General features: G+C 40.9%; 1 protein-coding gene across 2 annotated transcripts in view; it reads left to right on the top strand.

Moving 5' to 3' along the window:
• Positions 1 to 492: 492 nt before the first annotated feature.
• tpst1 (tyrosylprotein sulfotransferase 1) overlaps positions 493 to 13404 on the top strand; it is a 45782-nt gene continuing 32870 nt past the window's right edge. The window contains exon 1 of one of the 2 annotated variants that reach the window (XM_076734974.1): positions 493 to 710. The gene's annotated coding sequence lies outside the window, so the exon portion shown is untranslated. The remainder of the gene's footprint in view (positions 711 to 13404) is intronic. The other variant, XM_076734975.1, reaches the window with a different exon arrangement.

Genomic DNA, 13404 nt, shown 5'->3' with positions numbered 1-13404 from the left:
TCTTGGTGCCCAGAATGTGTATTGTAATTGCAAGAGTCACCACATAAATCTAAAAAAAATTCTGATTAATCATCAAAATTACTTGAAGGCCACATAAAGTCAGACCAGGGAGGAAAAGGGGCTACATTTGCCTCTTACTTCCTAGTGTGGAAACATGTACTGGTAAAAACAAGCAATAATATCTTAAGTTCAAGTCACTTTTTTAAATTTATTGCCTTTTTTGGTGTCAAATGACTGTGGGTGCAGGGACTTTGAGTAGATAGCTATATAATTTTGCATTCTAATTTATTACTGATGCATTTGAAATATCTTAAAACGAATTTAATTCAAATGATCACTGCCTGCTTGCTGCACCTGAAATAGAAGTCATTTTAATGTTCTGTGCTTTTAAATATACTGTAGATCCGCCCTACGCCACATTGACCAATCAGCTGCTCCGACACACAAACCCTCTGCGAATTGTAGACTAATCACAGCTCGCCTTTCAACACCAGCAGAGCAGTCCAGTTGTAGCAGTCTGGTTGATTTCACCTCCAGTCTACCAGCGCAACAAGCCAGTTCACCGTGTGGCTGACACGGTCTGTGTACACAGAAAATGTCCGGAAAGTGACTCCAGAGGCCGGCTGGACTGTCCGGACGTTGGCGTTGGATTCAGTGGAGGTTTTCTGACCGATAAACCCGAGTCTTCTGCGCCGTATCCGCAGCATTAGGTAGGTTTTTTGGCGCTGTGGTGTTGTTGTAATGTCCCTCTCTTCTCCTTCCTTTTAGCCCAGGAGCTGCGGCAATTAAACGCACATTTTTGGCAGGGGCTTTTGTAGAACCGTAACACGTCGTTGTCTTAGCCTTACCATCGCTGCTCTTCCTTTTAAATGTGGTTACATAATTGCTAGTGTTTGACATGTAAGCTATCAAGACTGAAAAATGATGTCGGCTGATATAATCACATACAAATTAAGCCCATGAATACATTTAGCCGGGGATGCATGTTGACAGATCGCGCCGTTACGTGCCGCCCTCAGGGGAGCGTCGTGCTGAACTGTTTGACAAATCTGCTTGATTATCGGTAAACGTAGTTAGGTTACACACCTTGAAGATCACCGAAGACATTTTACGAATCTTAAGAGGCAACTACTCCACTCGGCAAGCGACTGGGCCACCAGGCATGACGTATTTCAGTAAAATTCAACTTAAAACATGTTGTCGGTGCTATTCTTAGTGCTCTTTCTATCCAAAATAGACCGTGCTTGGTGCGGCAAAGAGCACTCTGAGCAAAACCTAAAGTTCAAATTTGATGTGCATTTATAACCTTATTGTTTTATATACTTATGCCGAATTGACCAGAAGACAGTAACACTGACCATAAAAACCTTGAGTTGACTGTATGAAGTATACTCATTTGCTGATGAACGAGACATCATTTAATTGCAGTATTGTTAATAGGGTTTGGTTTGAGGTTGCGTATAACTACAGTTGATAATGGAATGTGTTGGGGTTATATATGTCAACTGTTTGGGTCTGTGAGTTCAGCAAGGGTTCCAAAAGAAAAAAAAAGAAAAAAAAAAAAAAGATCCAGCCTCAGTTAATCATATTGGTTAAGTTTATTGAAAGCAGTCTGCAGCATATAGGAAGATGATAATGTATTGGTGACATGTTGCAGTTCCACACAGAGAAAGCACAGTTATTTTCTTAACCAGATTCTGTCAAATGCCTAACAAATCTTGCACTTTATCCTGTTGTTGACCACAGAGATGTGGTCATACTTAAGTGCAAAAACTCAATGTTCACGTTTAACTTTTCCATTATGCACTGCTGTGTTCCAGGCTGCTGAGTGAGATGATTATCACCAGTGATAGCTTCGCTGCTTCCACTGCTCATTGAAGATGGCAGACTGGCAAGAAAATATAGGAAATACTTGGCTTATGTGTCAGAGAAATTGTTTGGTGGATTTATAAACTAAAAGATGCAATTGCAGCCTGCAGGCTTGGTGAATGTTTCTGAAAGTCTTTGAAAGCTGAAAAAACAGTTTCCAATGACCGGCAAGGGGCATAGACTATCAGTGTCCTGGTAGCCAGCAGCACATCTGCTGTGTGCAGGTGGTCTGAGGGGAAAAGACTCAAGTCCAGTTGAATTCAGAGTATTTCTCAGTGCTGGCTGCTCACAGTGGGTCGGCTTCCACAGCTGCAGAGCTGGATCCGTTGGACTCCAGCTCACTTATACTCTCATTTCCTTTTCTGAAAAGAACACCCACTGCTGCATCACAATTATTACATTCAATCAAGCAGCTGTCTGACCACTGAGCCCAGCCAGGGTTTCAACTGCAGAGCAGTGCCCGTATTTATCAAGTTCCTCCAAAGAGCGCTTGCTGCTCAAGGACTTACAAATGTGGGGGCCCACATTTACCAAATGTCCCAGAATAGCAGTGCTGGTGGCTGGAGATGTCAGTAGATCTCATGCTCAGCTTGTTTTCACTGTGAAACACTTGATTGATGGATCACAGTTTGTTGACTGATTGTGAGTGAGGACAAAGCCTTCAATTGTGCTTATGTAGCTGTCTGTGGACACACAGTTTACAGCTGACATAACACAATTTTTTTGGTTCTGTACTGCCATCTGTAGTGTTTGCATTTCATGTGACTTTAAGCTACGAAGCACTACAATAGCAGTATTAAAATCACATTGATGGGAAACAAGAAAACACTGCTATTCATGAGTGCGTTCAGGAACAGCTGAGCTCTCAGCCAACGAGTTTGGTGACCGCCCACACATCGGTCAGGTTTCCCCGGTGACTTGCTGTATCTCAGTGGGAAATGAATTGACCTGTTATTCTGTGTTTTGTAGTGCAGATGTAGTGAAAGTGCATGTAAGAAAAACCCGAAGTTTGAGATGTCGAATGGCAGACTAGCACTGATTTATGTCCAATTAACCAAATGTATACAGTTGTAAATGAACAAAAAGCAGTTATTTTGAAAGAGGACACAAAAGGTGAATAGACGTCATCATTATTTTCCTGTTGATGCACTAGTCTACTAATGGCTTAGTAATTTCACCACAAATGTTCTGGGGGCTCATTTCCTGTGGAAGGTGATGCATTGCAGGGTTCCACGCCAACTTTTGAGACTGGTTGCCAGGCATCAACTTTTGGGTGCCAAAACTGAAAATATCATTGCCATTTTTAGCTTATTTTGAGTAATTATGATACTGTGCAGATATCTGTCCGCTTAATAATGGCAGTGTGACATAACAGAATGTTTAAAAGCTTCATGACAGTAACTGAACAAAATTCTTTGTAGTTTGTGTTTTATGTGCTACTTTACAGAATTTGAATCTTATTAGGTAATGTGTGTAAAACACGGACGGATGAGTGTATGGATGGATTTACTAAAAACTGTCAACACCAAAGTCAAAGTCAAATTATGTTTCCGTAATCATAGATTCAGAGTTTTTAGTGGGGGAGAAGAAGTCGATCTAATTGTAAGGATTTTAACAAGATAATAGAACTGTTTTGTGGAAAAACCACATCAGAAACACATTATTAGTCAGTGTTTTATACATGCATCTTAAACACGTCTGGAGGGGATCTTTAACATTATCTTACTTCTTGTAACTGGTTTGTAAGTATAGTATTTGTTCTTACTGCATGTAAACTGGCTGCCATGATTTCATTTTGTTCATAATTTTGGAAATAAATGAAGATTTAATTACATATAAAAGATGTAATTGCAACAAACATTAAAGTTAAAAACAAGTAATTTTCTGGCAGGCCTCAGAATGGTGTTTTTAAATTACTTTGACAGTTAAATATTCACATTTTGCTAATTTCCATTTTAAGTGACAAATTATGTACAAAAATATACAGAATATCCAGTGTATCAGCGGTGTAACTGAGGACTAATGTTCCAGTTTTGTACAAGTGAAAATAAATGACTTGGGGCTGCATGTGTATTCAAAGAGTGAGGGCCAACACAAATTCAGCTCCAAACTCATATACAGTAAATGTATTGATCTTCTTTTCTTTCCCTGACATAAATTAGCTTAACTCAGTATCAGAACAGTCACTTAACTTTATGTTCGCTTAAAATAAGGATAGCTTACCGTGATAAGAAACCAGTGAAATGTCAGCAGGTTAAAATGAGGGCGAAATGAGAGGGAGAACTCATCAGTGTAAGGCAGAGTGCTAACAGGGTTTCCTAACTGTCAACGAGGACCAGCAGCTCTTGCTCTGGTGCTGCGAGGCCCCAGAAAAGATCCATGGAGACGACCATTAAATAATGAGTGCTTTTTTGAAGTGTTATCTGTTTGCAGACTGCAGCTTTGGGCGATGATTTCAATCTGTTGCGTCTTGAGCAAAGGAACCTTTCACATTCTAGATTTTAGTTATCCCACTTCCCATGCTTGTTTTTGTGAATCACTAATAAAAGAACAAAAACACTTTGCAGATTTATACTGTGTGATCAGAATGAGTTTGCTCCTTTGTTGAGGTTTGGATGGTGCTCTGTATGCAACATTAATGTCCTTTGTCAGTTGCATGCCCGTTTGAGTGATGAGCTGAACTAATTGTGGTTGTTTTTCCATGCTACCATTTTGTGGCCTGTGCTTCAGAACTTTCAAACTCTGAGAAAACTGTGCCATAGTGTCATACATTTTGAGTATTTTTCCTGCCTTCCATTGCAGCCGCTGGTTTGCATTCGTTTAACAGAAGTATGAAAATAGCCTTACAGAGGTGGAACCTGCTTGATTTAGGTAATCTATCAGGGTCAATAGATACAGCACCATATCTGCTTTAATGTTTTCTATACATTGTTGTTTAATGGTAATGTAGTGCCAATGTTGTATAACAGCCTGCAGACACTACTGCATTACCATGCAGTGATAACATCTTTGACAGGAGCACAAACAAATGATGTTCACTGTGATGGATTGCCTATCTCAAGCCTGTTTCATGCCCCACACAGTTGACAGTCATAACATAGTAAAATGACAGAAACCGCTGCCTTCCAGGACAACTGGAAAACACAATTCAGCATGATTTAAATATAGTCAGAAGTGAAGCATGTAGGATTTGCTGGAAGTACTGTAGACTGAAAACATGCAAACCATTAGTATGGTGCTGGAAGACCAAAATAAAAAAAAAAACTCTCCAGAGTCTCCAGAGCAACACTCCTACACTGACAGCACAGATTGTGTCTCACTGCCTTACAAATTGTATTCCATACACACAACACACACGCACACACTCACAGTCTAGTCACAGGCAGGGCAGATTTACTCCCCCGTGTTTCTCAGCCAGTCACTTTACTGATTAGTGATGTGTCATTCACTGTTTATAACCCCTGCATTGTGGTAGTGAGTGTACGTCTGCTGGGTTGTCGGCCGCACTGCAAAGATGAAGTTGATTTACCTGAGTGATGCGTAATTGCTTGAACAGGGGATATTGAAATTGATTGTGCTAAATGCACTGAGCCACTCGCATATTCATGTGCATGCAGGCAGGACTGCTGTGGTTTGAGGAGTGACTGCTTCCTGTGTGAACTGCGCACTCTAGTAACATGGGCTCACGTTGTGAGTTAATCGAATGTGAATAGTATTTGTGACAGTTTATCCAATTCATAATGGAGGAAGCTAGATGTCTGCAACCTTATAAGGTCAAAAGGAAATCAAGCAGAAACGCTGTAGTCTGCTGCGCCTTCATGTTCACTGGAATCTGCCATCAGCATTGATCTACAAATGGGTGACAAAGGAAGGGACAAAGCAACATGGAGGGTCTGAGTGAGGCGTCGTTTCATCACGAGCCTTCAGAAGAGCTTCACCTCTCCTTGTCATAGATTCCACAAGAGTGTGAAACTCGACTGAAGGGGTGACAACATTCTTCCAAGAGATATTCCCCCATTTAGTGTGTTGAAGTTAATGGTTGAGTGCTGATTGAAAGCCTCTTCTAAGTGTCCAGTTGGGTTGAGGTCTGGTGACTTTGTAGGCGGTAGCATGTAATTAACATAATTTTCAGCAATATTGGTTCATATGCATTCAAGTTTTTCCTTGAATTTGTCACCCTGCTAATGTCTGTAGCTACCAAGTTAATGCTCACTTGGTGACTTTGGCCCTTTCATTGCCAGCAGCCTCCCATAGTCCAGTGTATTATGTCCTTAAGTGATCCCAGTCATTATTGTGTAATCAGTAGCAAAAACAGATCTTGTTGGGATTTAAGGCTGGGATGATGATGATGATGTGTCAGTCTTGGTACTGTGACTTCACAGTGTTGCTGGCTAATTGAAATGCCTGGTTAATATAATTAAGGTTATGATTAATATCAGCCAACATTGGTTATACTCTGCAGTGGTTGCTGCATCTGCTGGCTGCATTATGCAATATGTTTACATGCACATTACAAACACAATGCCCATTAGAGCTAGACCAGTGCAGCGGCTTATTGCAGATATATGTTGACCAGTATGTAGCAATAAATTGCAGTAGAGAAATGCTAAATATGGTCTGAGGTAATTTAGAAACAGTTTGTTGTCCACAGAGCACAACACAAACACAAACAACCACAAATGTATCCACAGCTGGGGGGACTTCTGAACAACCAGTTCAGTTTAATAGCTGGATGAAAGTGTTCCCATGGTTCACAGTGAACTTATTTTTCACAAAGCTGGACCGTGATTCTCTGCCCAGATATAAACAAAGGCACTCTCATTGGAGATGTTTGTGTGTCTGTTCTCTTTCATACCTGTATGTATTTTAAGTATAATGTGTTCATTTTCAGTGTTCAGTTTCAAGTCAGAAAGTAAGATCAACCACTCAACTTGTTTTGGTGTGCTGGGCCTCATGTTATGAGGCCGGGGAGGTGTGTGTGTGTGTGTGTGTCAGCTGCACCTTGAGCCCCTGTGACCCACAGCTACCTATAATGCCTTTCTCTGTTTAGATATACAGAGATGTTTACTGTGTGTACTTGCACTACCTGCACATACCTCATACTGTTTATACCTCATGCCAATTGCACTACCTGTATGTGTTTATATTTTGGATATTATGGCTATTTGCAATTCTGGTTGATGCTAAACTGCATTTTGTTGTCTCTGTGCTGCACTCTGATGATGACAGTAAAGTTGAATCTAATCTAATCTAATGTGCTTCATGAAAGAAGAATTCCTGCACTGGAAGAGAGAAGCAAAGGTTGGGGAACGCGGCATGTGTGGTGTACAGTTGGTGTGCTTACCTTTAAAGTGCTGTGAGTGAGTCACTCTTGAGCTAGTTGTGTAGAATCGCCCCGGCCCAACTGAGAGCCTCTTGTCAGAGACAGGACTTGAAACTATGCAGCTAGTAGTTGAAAGGTTGGACTTTGCAAAAACCAGGCTGAAGAACCCACTGCTGTTCCCTCCTTTCAAATGGAACGGTCTGTAATGTCATATCACAGTTCAGTGTTAGTCATGGTCACCCATATACGTGAGCAAAGATGAGTCATCACATTTTTAGTTCTCATTTGGATCGTTTGCATCCTGCTATATAATGAGATTTCCTTCACAGCGGTCAGAGCGGGTAAATTTGTTCTATGTCCTGAACGAGGTAATCTAATGCTGTTAGCAAATCACAAAAAAGCAGCCCCTCCCTGTGTTATTCAACCATCTTTTGCTTGTGAATTCATGGGTGTGTGTATGTGATTATTTATGTGGAAAAAGGGGCACAGTCCTAACATTACATTCAAAGCACCTCATAAATTTGATTCACATTTTGAATTCGTTACAATTCAAATAAGACTAGTATTTTTCTGTCACTAAATGCCAAGCTAAGCAAAGATTTAAGGAGATGAATATTGCTGGGGGCTGGGTTTTTACCGTCGGAGGAAATGTCAGATTTTCTGAGCTTTAATTGCACACCATCCTCTCTGAACACACAGACCAGGGCCCTGCAGGTCATAAGCAGTGTGACAGGTGCGTAAGCAAATAAAATCCCCCGGGAACCCAAGGTTGACTCAAGGTTTGTACAAATAATGGGGGAGGAGGACGGCTGTGTTTGCCCCCACCTCTAGTTTATTTGCCCTGTAATCCCAGCAGATAATGTCTGGATGCAGAGGAACATTAGCCGTGTATTAGAAGCTGAAAGACACAGCATTGGATTAGTTTGCTTACACTGCTTCATAACTTAACTCCAGATGGAACAAGTCTCTCTGGCCTGGAGAGAGAGACATCGCCTCTCCCTGTCATACAGTCTGGAGGTTGATTAGGTTTGTTCATAGCATGTGATTTACGACGGAGCCTGAGGGGCAGAGGTTGTGGACAGGGTAATGGCCACTGTCCTGCTGATTGATCCTGCAGGAATGTGCCAGATCACAGATCTGATTGGAAACTTAATAAAGGCTGGATCATTTGTCAGTAAGAGGATGACAGTTGGAGACCAGGGCTGCGCAAACATGGCCACTGTGATGACTGTGTTTCTCTGTCACAGTCATTTAGCTTCCCTATTGTTATTCCAAACTATTGGTGTATTGCAATTTAGCTCATGAGCAGTGGTCATTATCTTTAAAAAAGGTCTTTCCACAACTTCTCTTAATTTACAGTATATCATTACAAATTAATTTTTTTTTTTTTTTGGTAAATCAAATTGCCTTTTCTTCCCTTCTTTCGTCCTGCCTTTCTGGCATCAGGCACTGCGTCGTCAAATAGATCTGAAATAGATAGATCTGATGTGCTGCATGTGGCTGTGTTTGGTCATTGTGCTTGTTCTGAATATTGGAGGACAGTTAATGAGAGCGGGACACTTGGTGAAATAAGATACAGTTAACTGTCAAATTGAATGATCGTTTATAGCAGAGAATTAGTGTTGGAACTGAATTACAGCTAAAGCGATTAGTCATCATTCAGCTGGTCCACTGACAGAAAAGAATCTGCATATTCTTTGTTGATCGATTAATTGTCGTAGTCATGAGCATCATTCTCTGGTTGCAGCTTCTCCACTGTTAAGGTTTGCAGTAGTCTCTGTTTTATATCACTGTGAACTGAAATCTTTGGGTTTTAGATATAACAAGATATTTGAAATTCCATAAATGTCACACACAAACTACATAACGAGGGAGAAGAAAGGAAAAAATGAAAACGATGCTGAAAATGCAGCATCGCACATCACGCTGGGGAGACTCAAGAGAGTCTATAAGATGAAGCTTTACTCGATTCACTGAAGGGGCATGTAGAAAATAGTTGTTATTTGCAGCCCTAATGTAGAATTTGGTTAAATATATAAACTTTTTAGTAAGAACTTTCAGCTTTCTCATTAGAGAAAACAAGTAGGAAAAGGTTCTAAATATAGTGAGATGAGCTTAGATTATGTTGTGAAATGTGAGGGTGGAAGTGTGGCACGCTGGCTCAGCACCATACATTTGGAAAAAACTGAGAAGTTCTAAACTTTGTAAAGTTCAGCTTTCCTGCTGTTGCTTTCTTTTCCCTGTCAGTATCACAGACCTCTCTCACCGGGGCTTCACGAGGCGCGAAGTCGCCCTTGTTATTAAGTGTTGATGTGGTTTGGTTACACCGGCGCTCCGTGGAGAGCAGCCTCAGCCTCCACTGTTTCCCCTAACAGATCAATGGAAAAAAAATATCGTGCGAGCAGGATACAATATCAGTAACAGGAGAGAAGAGCCTCATTTAATTTAACACAAACACATTTCAGCCCCGCTGCAAGGTGTAACACGACACTGCTCTGAATCTCAGCCGCAGTTTGTTATCAGTCAGGCGTTCATAACACGTCTCCTCTGATGGGACCCCGCTTCACATCTTTAGGTCCTTTTCTTCTTCCCTGATTTGACAGGTGCCGTGTACCATGAGTGTTGCCTAGCATGGGCATTCAGGGCTGTAGCTTCTCTTTAACCCCTAGTAACTCTTCACTTTGAGCAGTTTGTCTCATCCTCAGTTCGTGGGGTTACTATGCCAAATGCTAGCTCACTACGTCAATGTTAGTAGAAAATAGACCTGTACGAAGATTTTGTTTTTACTGATGAAATGATCATCCCCTCATGCTGAGCCGGGAGCCGGGAAAACAAGGTGTATAAATGTCTGTATGAGTTCCAAGTTACATGAAGATGATATGAGCAGAGTATAGTCACAGTATACAGCTAACGTGTTTTGCATTGCACTGTAGCCATCTTAACAGTTAGCAACACTAACTTAGTTGTGCCTCACCTTGGCTAGTGACCCCAAATGAACCTAGTCTTGTATTAGATTGCCAAAAACTTACAGCATTTGCCCCTGAGATAGTTCTGCAAACGCTGATGAGGCAAGTTTTTTAACAAGTGAGTTACCACAGCTCCCATGCTGTCTCACATTTGAGGACTCGGTCTTCTTTTTTTTGGTTTTATGGAAAAATATGTATCAAATATGAAAGGAAGCCAGCTGTGGCTCCATTTTGCACACTGTAAAAAAATGGTAGAGGGAGAAATCCTCTGAAGAGGCAAAAATAGCACCGTCTCCTCTGACAGGAGAGGTTAAGCAGGGAACACATGTAATAGAAAATCAGATGATGATCCTGATTTGATCATGATGAGTGAGGTCTTTTCAAGGTTGCACACATCACATTACGTGGTTGGGACATGTTTTGACTTTATCTCTGGTATCTGATGTTCTGTATATTCTAAATTAGAATATTTGTATGTATGTTCTATGTTTGTAGCATGAAGGGCTACGACCTGCTGTTCATTGTTCAGTCAGGTGTGGCTGAATGTCAAATCACTGACTCCTTGATCCTAATGTTTCAGCAGGTTAGCTTATTAATGACCTTTGATATTAATGTGTGGCGCAGAGGCTTTCCACAGTTGGGAAGACCACAACATAACAAACCAGCTGAATTATTTGAAGGAATTATGGGAATATATGAAATCAAGCATAAGGTTAAAAAAAGAAAGAAACAGAAGTAGTCAAATCATGACAAAGGAAGGAAGAGGTCGAGACTGGAAGGAAGGAAATGTTTACATTAATACTATATGGAACTTTCTTTGTCTTTTTATTGCAGTTATTTGTTTTTGTTTAAGACTGAATTCATCAGATCTTTAATCATCTTTCATTCAAACTATATTTTGATGTGAAGCACACAGGCTACTCGCTGTATAAGAAGCCGCTGTATATAGAGCTTTGTCTTGACTGGGCTGAGGTGATACTGGTGACTCATCTGTTGTCTTTCTCACCTTCCACCTTATCTTACTCACCATCTTTCACTCACTTGCTTTGCTGCAAAACTCTGTTCTGTTCGCTGTTACAGATTTTTTTTTGATCAGTTATGTAGTGTACCATGCGGTTTTTTTAGTTGCTTGTCTGTCTGCATCTTTCTGTTGTTGATTCTCTGTGAGACTTACCTGGAGTGCACTCAACCTTCCAGACTGACGATATCTAACAGCAAAGGAGAATCAGAAGGTGGACTTCCCCTTTAAGAACAGTTGCAGTAGCCTTGGGGGAACAGCAGTCACCTCTTGTACTGCCACTAATAAACTAAAGGTGTTGGCAGCCTGGCATGTTTTCTGGCTTCCCCCTCCCCCTAACACTGAATCACCAAGGAGAAGACACAGAGATGTGAGATAGTGTGGGTGGGCTGAAAAAAAAAAGACAACGCCCAAAGACAGGAAAAGAGAAATAAACATTGTCAGATGCTGCTCTATAAGAACTTTTCTACACTATTTGCACATTTTCTGCATTCCTTGAAGCATTTATCTGCAGCTTAGTCTTGCATGAGCTCCCTCTTACAGGGAGGCTAATGCAAGGAATTAGCTGTAATGTTTTGTAGTGAAATGCCCCTCACTTGTTTAACTACCAGTTAAGAGGATGTTTGCTTAAAAGCAACAACAGCCACTTGGCTCATTAGACACGAGTTACCCACTGAGAAGAAGTTGGCAACATGGTGTCAGAGGGGAAACAGATGGTACAGTGATATATTGGCCTACCCTTGTCTGACCCAACCTGACTAAATGGATTCAAATACAGACCAGAATATATGAACTTATTTCAGTTAGTTGGATTCATCTTGTCATGTGCACACTGGCTAAATGATACCTGTGCATTACCTATTTTATTGCATGAGTAAGGATACTTAGTTTTATCACTTCCTTTTTGTCACTTCATTTCCCAAAGTAGTTACCAGCTAAGTACCCATACTTAAAGCCAGACTTCCACCATTGTGGTACTTGCTTACGATGCTTAAACAGTAAATACATCAGAAAATATAGACATATTTTTCCGATTTTGTTATCTGGAATAAAAAACAATGTCCGCATGAGTTCAGTAGCATTTTATTAAGTAATTATTGAATCTGCTTACTTTATCCAGATCTCTTCAAGTCCGTTATCAAATGTAATTGGGTTCAGCATTTAACATTTGTAAACTTAAAGATAACGAAAGCTCAAGGATCTGTCGTCACCTTTTCTTGGCTGAGAAGGTTGAAACGCTACAGTTTTGAGTGTCAGCTTAAAGCAATTAACATCACAACCTGTGACTACAACCACAAAATAGGATAAACAGCGTGACATATGAAATGTTGATTTAAGGTGTCTGACAGATTGAAATCAAAAGTGTAGGCTAATTATTTTTACACCTTATTTTTCGAGTTAAACAAACCAGGTATTTCCTTGCCTGATTTCAGATGGAGCTGTCATCTCGTTACGCTCCGTTTCGATCTTCAGTCTGACATTGCGTCCACTCTATCTGGTTTCCATGGGGAAGGGGGATTTGATTTTCTGTAACCAATCACAAGAGACCAACGTATCCACCTGAACCTAACGTAATTTCCAGTAGACAGTGATTTCCAGCCATGCTAACATACAGGCGTGGAGTGTAGTAAAAACATAAGGCAATGTTGGGCGAAGAACAGCCGTGATAGCAGCGTCTATCTTGTCTGTAGCGATTGCCAGAGTTATTATTACTCCTCCTTGGCTCAGGCGCACAGCTTGGCAATTCGACAGCTGCTTGACAACGGTGTTAGTCGTCACTGATTGGCTAATCCCCCCCCTCCCATGGTGCTCATTGGATTGATTGTTTTTTTCAGATGAGAACATGGTCTGGAAACCAGGTCTGGACCCAGGCAAGGTATTTGCTGGGAACTGAAAACCAGATCTAAAATGGAGCTGGCTATCGTAACCCAACCCTAACTGCATGAGTAGACCAGTGATCTACTCTGTGAGGAATCCAATTTTTGGGGGAATTTCATCTCCAAAATGGTTACATTCTATTCATTTGGCTAATTTCAAGAAATGTCCAACACAGGATTACATGGCCTGTTTCTCCAGGTGATTAAGATTAAGCAGGACTGATCAGATGTTCTGTATGTGCTCAGGACTTTCATGAAAACACAACATTTAGGACAATGAAAAGCCCTTAAATATGGATAGTCTGTAAAATGTTGTTCTGTTTGTGTTTCAGTATCTGAGACTTAATACTA

Source organism: Chaetodon auriga, chromosome 7 (assembly GCF_051107435.1).
Source record: "Chaetodon auriga isolate fChaAug3 chromosome 7, fChaAug3.hap1, whole genome shotgun sequence".
Classification (NCBI taxonomy): domain Eukaryota; kingdom Metazoa; phylum Chordata; class Actinopteri; order Chaetodontiformes; family Chaetodontidae; genus Chaetodon; species Chaetodon auriga.
This window is presented reverse-complemented; position numbering and strand designations above follow the sequence as displayed.